At 50.2% G+C, this 9,956-nt stretch overlaps 1 protein-coding gene across 1 annotated transcript in view; it reads left to right on the forward strand.

Moving 5' to 3' along the window:
• Nucleotides 1-9,956, forward strand: part of Dnmt3b (DNA methyltransferase 3 beta) — a 99,735-nt gene that overhangs the window by 4,849 nt on the left and 84,930 nt on the right. The window lies entirely within an intron of this gene.

The raw sequence follows: 9,956 nt of genomic DNA on the forward strand, positions 1-9,956 counted from the left end.
GCTCAGCCCTGGACAGGGGCTTCAGGGCCAGGGCTCCAGGATCACGCCCCACACTCAGGACACAGACACACAGCTGCCCATGGGTTACAGGGACGGCAGGGCACAGGGCAATAAGGCCCAGAGTGACGGTGACCATCCTGGGGGCTCCAGAGAGGCCCGTCTTGCTCCTGGCTAGAGGCCAAGGTAGTAATGTACACCCATCATCCTTCCAGAGTCCAGAAGAAGCCAGGGTCTGTGTGGGATTTTCTGGCTCTGGCCCATTGGCTTAGGAAAGTGTTAGGTCCACCCTAGGGCACACAGTGCCCTGGAGCATTCATGCATTCATTCAATATTTTTTTTTTTCAGCACTGGGGAAGGAACCCATTGAGCTACATCTTCAGCTTTTTAAAAAAATTTTATTTTGAGACAATGTCATGTCAATTTCCCTGGGAAGGACTCAAAACTTGCAGTCCTCCTGTCTCAGCCTGCTGGGATTGTAGACATGTGCTCAGCTTCAACAAATATTTATTCAGAGCCAAGCTCTGGGTTAAAGAGAAACAATGAAAAGGATGACATGTAAATACATGGTTGCATGGGACTCCAAGAGCCAAAAAATGCAATGGGGTGAGTTAGAGGCCAGGAGGCAGGCATGGCCTCTGGAGAGGATGCCTGAGCAGAGAGCTAGCTCATGAGGAGTTATGCTGGGAGGCCACAGAGCAAAAGGGAGGGACATCAAGGAGAGGCCAGCCAGACACCAAGCAAAAGGAGAAGCTGAGTCATGAAGGACTGCCTGACAGATGGGGAAACTGAGGCATAGAACCAACTATTGCATAAGGCTCTGCAGCCAGTTGAGTGCTGCCTTTCTAACTGCTGCTTACTTCAGCCCTTCACTGGAATGGTCCATAGCCACCATGTGCAGGTGGCATGTCTGCCCGAGGGTGTCCCAGGGTAGGGACTGTGTCATATACCCAGAGGCCCTGTGAGCCTTGATAGATGTGGGTGGACTAGACCTGGGCACCTCGGGCATGGAGGCTGGTCCTGGCCAGAGCTCAGACACTGCCTGAGGCTGTGCGCCTCCTGAGTACTCGAAGGACAGGCAGGGGGTCAGGCTGGCCACAGCTGCACTTCCTCAATACCCGTTGTGCTTTCTGGTCCTCACTTCTCGCTGTACTAAGAGCACAGTGTGCCCCTAGAGGGGCAGCTCCTCACATAGCAGGGTTCACCTCTAATTTGCACCCTTCTTGCTCAGCACTAGGTCAGAGCGATCTGGTGCCAGCGCAGGATGTCCTCACACTGCAGAGGCTTCCACTTGCCAGCTTACCTGTCTACCTTGCCAGTGCCTTCGAGGAGAAAACCCACCCCAAAGCAAGGAGCTGTCAACCACAGGTCAAGATTTTCTGAGAGCCTGGCCAGGGGAAGTACATGGAGGGCTTGGGCCTCCCAAGGCTGCTTTATCAGCCCTCACAGAGGGCCAGAAACCACAGGTGCAGGATGTGGCAGGTGTGAACAGGAGAGGAAGCGCATGGCCCGCAGCATCACAGGTGACATCCCGCCTCTCTTGGTGTCACAGCACCCCCACTATGACGAGGGGAACCTGAGGCAGAGGAGGAGCCTGTTCCGACAATATCAAAACATCCTTCCCAAAATAATGGGTATAGCCATTGTTAGCGTTGCGCACACCTGTGATCCCAGCACTCTACACTCAGGAGGCTGAGGGAGGAGGACCAGAGGGAGTTCAAGGCCAGCCTGGGCTACCTAGTGAGAACTCGGCTCAAACAAACAAGATCAAAAATGAAATAATAGTTGCCGGCTGCAGGGCACATCAGAATTCCAGAGACTTAGGATTCCAGGTCTGGAATTTTCAGTCCTCTGAGGGCTGGGAATACAGGCGTGTGCCACCACGCCCAGCTACTGTAAACTGGTCTCCACGGGATGGAGAACTCTGCATGCCCCTGGAGGTCAGAAACTGACAGCAGAGAATCCTGAAGCTGAGGGAGTCAGACACCCCACGGACTGACGGCACCCCTTCCCCCTGCTTTCCTTCCCTGAGGCAAAAATGCCAGTCCTCAGAGATGCAGGTCTTCTGCCCTGGCTTTGAGATGGGCCTGAAAACCTTCCCACACTGACAAGCTTAGCTCTTTCATCTGAGCGATTGATTTCTCTGACCAGGGAGCAGGCAGAAATCTCCATGCCTCTGCCTCCTGGTGACCTCAGCCAACAGGGAGTGGGAGCAGTGGCCCCAAGGAGGGAGGGGACAGGAGCAGGGAAGGCCGATGAGGGCGTGCCCTACCCCACTGCCTACCCTGGACAAGCTAAGAAAAGCTCCGAGGGAGAAAAACCACGAGCCCACGAGCCGAGCAGCTGCTCCCACGGTGCGCCCCAGGCCTTTCCTTCCCAGCCGGCTGTCCCGGGCAGATTAGCACGGCCGGGCGGAAAAGCAGGCCCAACCGGGCAGGGCTGCCGCTGAGTCAGCGCCCTACCTGTCAGGAAGGCATTTATAAAAATTGACACCTCCCCCAACCACTGTCCCCAGCCACAGCCGGGCAGCCTCCAGCCCCTCCCCCGCCTCCCGTGCCTCCTTGGTCTCCTCCTGGGACCAAGTGAAAGGAGCCAGCTCAGCCCTAGTGAATCCATGAGTGCTTGTCACCCGCGAAGAGCAATGACTTCCTTCACTCAGGAACCAGTACCAGCAACAGGAGCGGGGGTGGGGTGGGGTGGGGGACACTGCTGATTCCAAAAGGCTTTCACCGCCACAGCTGCACCGGCGCTGGGCATTCTTGATGCTTGGGTTAGATGTAGACAGAGGAGGGTTCCTGAACTTCGGGCTAGACACAGCAAGGCAGAGATAACTGGGCCAGTTCTCCACCAAGGGGAGCAGGGCCACAGAGGGGAAGTGGCTTGCCCCTTTGAGGTCACAAGTCCAGTCCGAAATGCAGATAACATCCTGAACCCTGATGACCTAGGCAGTGAAACTCAGGCTGTTCTCCAGTTGAAGAATATAATTACCAATCAAAGCCCTGCCCATCTCGGGCCCACAGACCTCCATCCTCATTCACCTCCCCTTTGCTCTCTTTCTCCAGCTACTCCAGCCTCCTTGTTACTCAAACAAAGCATGCACAGACCTCAGGGCCTTTGCACACATCACTCCTGTCCTCCACGTGTTACCTGTCAGACTCTAAGAGTAGGTCTCTTGTCTGCTCCTCAGAGAGCCATTCCCTGAAAACCATATAGCCCTCCCCCACATATTGTTCCCCATGGATAGTTCCCATCCTAATTCATACAAGTTCATTATGTAGGGCCGGGGATTTAGCTCAGTGGTTCTGGAGCCTGCCTCGAAAGCAGAAGGACCCGAGTCTGATCCCCGGTACCCCAAAACAAAGTTCATTATGTACCCCACCCAGAACTCAGACCCTTTGCACTGAGCTACATCCCTAGTCCTTTTTTATTTTTCTATTTTGTTTGTTTTGGGGGGCCAGGGTACCGGGGATGAACTCAGGACTTGTGCTTTCGAGGCAGGCAGCAGAACCACTGAGCTAAATCCCCGGCCCGATTTTTCTATTTTGAAATAGGATCTTGCTAAGTCCCTAAATTGCAATTCTCCTATCTCAGCCTCCCAGAGTGCTGGGTTTACAGACATGCACCACTGCTCCCACTATTATGTACTTCTTTACCCACTGTCTGTCTCTCCATGCAGAGTAAATCCATAGGGGTAGTTTTGGTCACCATGGCGTCCCCAGGGCCTCCATAATATCTGTTGCATGAGTGATTGAATGACTTTGCTATAAACAACCAGAACCCCTCTGGCTGGCACCCAAGCCCCTCTATCCTCTGACCATGCCATCGAGTTCACCACCTCCATGATCAGGTTTTCCTTTTTTTCATTTGTGTTCACAAGAGACACACTCAGAGGGCCGAAGTGGGGTAGGAGCTGGGTACATCTTGGCTGATGGTGTATTTTGTAACACAGTCCTTGAATAGCCATCATTTCTGTTCACCTCTGTCCTTGCCAAGAGTGGCGGAGGTCCCCAGTTGCTACTTTATGAGAAAGGTTTCTGATCAACCTTGAATGAGCATCTCCAAGCAACGATCAGGACTCAGACTCCACTGGAAGCCAAGGTACTTGGGCAAGGGGGTGCATAAGCCCAGCTACCTGGGAGGTTGAAGCAGGAGGATGGCAAAAGTTATCTCAGACAGAGCAATTCAATGAGACTGTCTCAAAATAAAAAAAATAAAAAGGGCTGGGGATGTAGCTCAGTGGCAGTGCCCCTGGGCTCAAGCTCCAGTGCTGCAAAACAAACAAAACAAAACCACTGGCCCACTTGCTTGCTTTCTAGACTCTTCTGGTGGAACCTACTCAGAGGACCTGGATTATCCTGCAGAAGGCATTGCTTGGGGTCAAAGCCTCATCACCAGCCCATCACTGAGCGCTGACTGAGCACTTACATGGGCTGCACTGGGCACAGTGCTGTTCTCTACTCCCCCTCCAGCAGGGAAGCAGCCAGGAGGAGGACAGGGCGGAAAGGCAGGGCACTCTCCAGGCCCTGTCCTGCTGCACATCTGTCTGCCCCTGAGGACCAAGTGCTCAGGATCACCTGGTGGTCTCTGCCCCTGACTGGCCTCTTGGCTTCCTCCCCTTTTGCTGAGGACACTTACCCAGGACATGCACTGTGCCATACTCCTCCTTGTGAAAGCAAAGCCACTCAGCTGTGCCACCCTCCCCTGCTTGCTGACCTCTCTCCTGCTGGTACCTCCTGAGCTGTGTCGGGCGCACTTTTGCCTGGGCTCCTGGGTCCCTCATGCTTCCTCCGGTGGACATCTACTATGATGCTCTGGGCAGCGTCCACCTCAGGGCAAGGCTCTGTGACCCCAACATTGAGCACACACAGCCTGGTGTGGAGGGAAGCAGAGGAAAGCAAGGTCAGGCTGTGTTCTTGGGTTACAGGATCAAAAGATTTCCTAGGGGCCAAAGAGCACTGGCCAGGACTGAGAGGAGACTCTGCAGTGCCAACAGGAGTGACCAGAAGGGTGCCACAGGAGTGGGAACCTGGGAGTGGACAGCTGGAAATCTGGATGAGAGAGACGCCTGACCACTTGGCTAAGATGCAGACTCTTTATTATGTGGGCCTTTAGGCAAGCTATTTAACCTCTCTGAGCCCTAGTTTCTTCATCTGTACAATGGAGATCATTATAGATGTCACTCAGTGTTGCCAAAAGCAATAAAATAATGAATGTAAAGCCTTTAATGGAGCGCTTAGCATAAGGTATCATTAGTAAATGTTAGCAATTGTTATTATCACTCATAGAACACCAGCGCTGAAAAGGTCTTTAGAGATCATCTAAATTCCCACATTATAGTTGGGGGAAGAGGACAGGCTTGCCAGCACCTTCTGATCAGGCCTTGCAAAGAGGGTTACCAGGTCCACAGGGTCCTCCCCTTGGGGTGCTGCCCGGATCAGCTGAGGGACTGGCTCGATTCTAGCCTGGAGCTCCCAAGGACTTAGAGCTTCACACACTCCCAATGCCTGCTCTGTTTCAGGCAAAATCATCAAGCATATTTTAGGATCAGCAAAAACCCACACTGCTCTTGGCTGAGCACTTTCCCTCTCTTGCTGAAGCCCAGGGGTATTTCCTAGGAAATTGAGTCCATCTGTTTCTGATTCATTTGTACTTAACTCATCACCAAGCTGTTTTGTAAGAGCCCTTTGATGTGAAAGCAGCCTTGTTCCATAAGCCTGGCTAAGTCTTTATTTAGTCAACAATAGGTAAAAGACCTCCTCACACAGGCCAGAGGCACCTTCTTGATCTCCCTGTAGACTCAAAGGGACAGTGAGTCATGACACACATCCTGTGGCCCCAGACCCTGGGCGGGGCCTGTCCAGGCAAAGCAGACCACTCTCACCTCTGACCCAGTCTATGGGATCCCAGGCTCACAGCGAGGCCCCCACTGGGTGCCAAACCCATCATTCTTCTGCACCTCCCACAGATGTCCATGTGTATTCGTGATATCCTGTGTGTTGCCTGAGTTTTTAAAACTTGATTTCAACCTCCCAGAGGATAAAAGGCCAGGTTTCCTCGGCTCCCCATCACCCTGGCACCATCCTGTGTACACAATTAGAGGGTACACTGCTTCCCCAATTAAAACCTACAGAAAAGACCTCACAACTGTAAGGATCCCTGTGTTCAAAGAGCCACTGACTAAAGTGAATTTGCCAGGTATGAAGGGGATAACCTGTCTTCCCTTCCTCCCCTCTGATGCACAGCACTTCATTAAATCTCAAACATTCCCCCACTTCATACACCAAGATGGAAGACCGGAAGAACCCTAGAATCCAAGGGAACTCTCCACTAAAGTCAGAGGCAACTGATAAGGTGTTCCTTGTGACCTACCTGGGGAGCCACGGGGCTTTAGGGAACAGCCCTAGCTTACACTGATGTTGATGTCCACAACCCACCCACAAGCACCTCTGCTGAAGACAGAGTCCTGACGGTTCCTACATGGCTGGTCAGATTCTGTTTATTAAGGACACATTTAGGGGTCTCTCAAAGGCAGGGCATGATGGAGCTCAGTGATTCTCAAATTGGAACATGCATCAGAAACTATCCTCCAAGGGCTGGTAAAAAGAAGTCACTGGGCTGGGCATGGTGGCACATGCCTGTAGTCCCAGCTTTGGGAGGCTGAGGCAGGAGGATCACAAGTTCAAAGCCAGCCTGGACTATATAGCAAGATCCTGTGTCAAGAAAAAAAAAGTAGATAAATAAATATACAGGGCTGAGGATGTGGCTCAGTGGTAAGGTACCCCTGGATTCTCTCCCCAGTAACACACACACACACACAAACACACACGTCACTGGATCCCACAGAGTTCCCAATTCAGGACTTGGTAGCTCTAGGGTGGGGTCTAAGAATTTGCACTGCTAGCAAGTTCCCAGCAAGCTGCCGATGCTGTTGGTCAAGGGACCACATGCTGAGCCTTGGGGGTCCAGCAATTCCCTTAGTCCTGGGTGAAACTTGCAGCAGTGGTGGTGGGTAAGCTATCTGTGGTTGCTTAGTTCTAATAAGCCAAAATGGTGACAGAGGTGGTAAAGCAGGCATTTAGTGCCCAGAGAAACCACCTCACTGGCTCCTCAGTCACCCTGGGAAGGAGACACTGTTGCTCCTAACAAAGATGTAGAGGTGAAGCAGACCTTCAGGTCACACGGTGCTTGGCCCAGGAGCTGGTACATAGTGCATGGTGACCATTCTCCCCCAGCCGGTCATCCATGGACAGAGGGTGAGGTGTGCCTCATTCTACCACGTTATTAGGAAGCAGTCAGTGAGGAGACGGAAACTTCGAGGAAAAGGACAAGATCCCCCCACCCCTTCAGTTTGATTTTATGAAAGTAGTGGTATGACTAAAGCTTTTCTGAATCAAATGCACCCTTCAGATGCACAGGGTCAGATGCGAGAGCAGCAATGGACAGAGATGGCGAGGGGACAAAGCATCTGGAAACAATTTTTTAGGGCATCAGTGGGACTGAAGTTCACTTGGTTTGGCTAAAAAATCTTTTAACAAAAATAGTAGATGTTCTCAGCATTAAGTTCTTAGCGACTAAGTGATGGATCTTGGTTATATAACTAATAACTAGCCAGGGATTTAGCTTAGTGGTTCCGTTGCCTGCCTCACAAGCGAAAGGTCCCGAGTTCAATCCCCAGTACCGCCCCCCAAAAAAAACCAAAAAAAAAAAAACCTAATAAAAGGAGGAGGTAAAAGGCTACTGTTCATACATCAAAAAATAAAAAAATCTCATGGAAAGTTAAATTGTGAGGTTGGGTGTGGTGATGCACACCTGTTATCCCAGCACTGGGGAGGCTGAGGCAGGAGGATCACTGTGAGCTGGAGGCCAGCCCAGGCTACATAGTGAGTTCAAGGCCATCTGAACTACAGTGAGACCCTGTCTCAAAAAGAAAAAAAAAAAAAGATGTGAAACAGAAGCCAGATGTGGCGATGCATACCTATAATCCTAGGACTTCAGGAGGCTGAGACAAGGAATCCTTAATTTGAAGACAGTGTGGACAATTTAGTTAGACCTTGTCTCAAAAAAAAAAAAAATGCTGGCACAGTGGTGCACAGCTGTAATACCAGCACTCTGGGAGGCTGAGGCAGAAGGATCACAGTGACTTAGACTGTCTCAAATTTATGGGTTTTTTTTTTTTTGGTACTGGGGATCGAACTCGGGACCTTGCGCTTTTGAGGGAGGTAGTGGAACCACGAGCTAAATCCCCAACCCGTGACTATCTCAAATTTAAAAGAAACTAACAATAATAAAATTTAAAAATGTAAAAATAAAGTAAAAAACCAGGGATGTAATTCATTGTGAAGGTCCTGGGTTCAATCCTCACTAACACACACATATGTACACACACAAAACTCAAAACTCAAAAAGCCAAAAACCCTCATTTGAACTGTACACTCACACAAAAAGGGTAAATTTAGTGCTGGGCACCTGTCATCCCAGCTACTTGAGAGGCTGAGACAGGAAGATCATGAGGTGAAGGCAAGCCTGGGCAACACAGTCATCCAAATACAAGATATCACCAAGATTATCTATTGTACTTTTCACAGAAATTCTGAAATGCCTTTGTAAAGTAAAACAAAGGTTAAAAAAAAAAAATACAATCCTGAGTTGGGTGTGGTGGTGCATTCTTGTAATTCCAGCACTCAGGAGGCTGAGGAAGGAGGATCACTGTGAGTTCGAGGCCAGTCTGAACTACTGTAGTGAGACCCTGTCTCAAAAAACTAAAAAAAAATTCAGAAAAGACCAAATATCTTTTAGGAAAGTATTATTATTATTAATCATCATCATTATTTTTTGCAGTACCAGGAATCATACCATGGGCTTTGTACTAAGCTACATGCCAGCTCTTTTTAAATTTTTATTTTTAGAGGTCACACTTAGTTGCTAAATTGCCCAGGCTGGGCTCAAACTTGCCATCCTCCTGCCACAGGCTCCCAGAGCAATGAGTTTGCTGGTGTGTGACACTGCGCCCAGCTATCTCTTTTTTCTTTTCTTTTTAAGGTGCTGGGTTTTAACCCAGGGTCTCACACTTGCTAGGCTCGAACTCTACCCCTGAGCTACACCTCAGCCAGTGAGCGCTCAGAAAGGCTTCCTCCACTCCAGCAGATGCTGTGTGTGAGGTGGCCTGCCACACTGGGGAGCAGCTGGGCATTGGGGCTGTTGGGGATTCTCCTTGTCACAGCCATTTAAAAAAAAAAATCAAAACTGAAAGGTGAATACATACACACACACACACACACACACACCCTCCTGGCATTCCTACCCCAGCCAGGACTTTTTTCCTCCTCCAGGGAAAAAAAGACAGGTATTTCTGGTTTATCTTCTCGTCTGTGCACATGTGTGTGTGTGTGTGTGTGTGAGAGAGAGAGAGAGACAGAGAGAGAGAGAGAGAGAGACAGAGAGAGAGAGAGAGACAGAGAGAGAGAGAGAGAGATTGGGGACTGAACCCAGGGATGCTCTATCACTGAGCTACATGTTTAGCCCATTTTGAGATGAGATCTTGCTAAATTGCCCAGGCTGGGCTCAAACTTGGGATCCTCTTGCCTCAGCCTCCAGAGTAGCTTGGATTACAGGATTAATGCCACCACACCAGGCCCATTACCATCTGAATGAACCAGGGCCTTTTCACTGAGCTACATCACCAGCCACCTCTCCCCCCCCTTTTTTTTTGAGAAGGTCTCACTAAGTTGCCCAGTTTGGACTCAAACTTGTGATCCTGCTGCCTCATCCTCTGGAGTGCTGGGTTTCTATATCTTATCTTTAGAACCTTTTTTATTCATCATCTAACCAACAAAGGTGGTCAGCTGGAACCAAAACAAGATAAGATAGCCCCGCTAAAGGCCTGCCTCACTACAATGCAATAGGCCAAAACCAGAAGAGTGGACAGAGTTCTTTCCAGAGAAGTCCAAACAGGTCTGTAC

This window comes from Heterocephalus glaber, unplaced genomic scaffold (assembly GCF_053883595.1).
Source record: "Heterocephalus glaber isolate CG9 unplaced genomic scaffold, H.glaber_assembly_v1.0 deba00001532, whole genome shotgun sequence".
NCBI lineage: Eukaryota > Metazoa > Chordata > Mammalia > Rodentia > Bathyergidae > Heterocephalus > Heterocephalus glaber.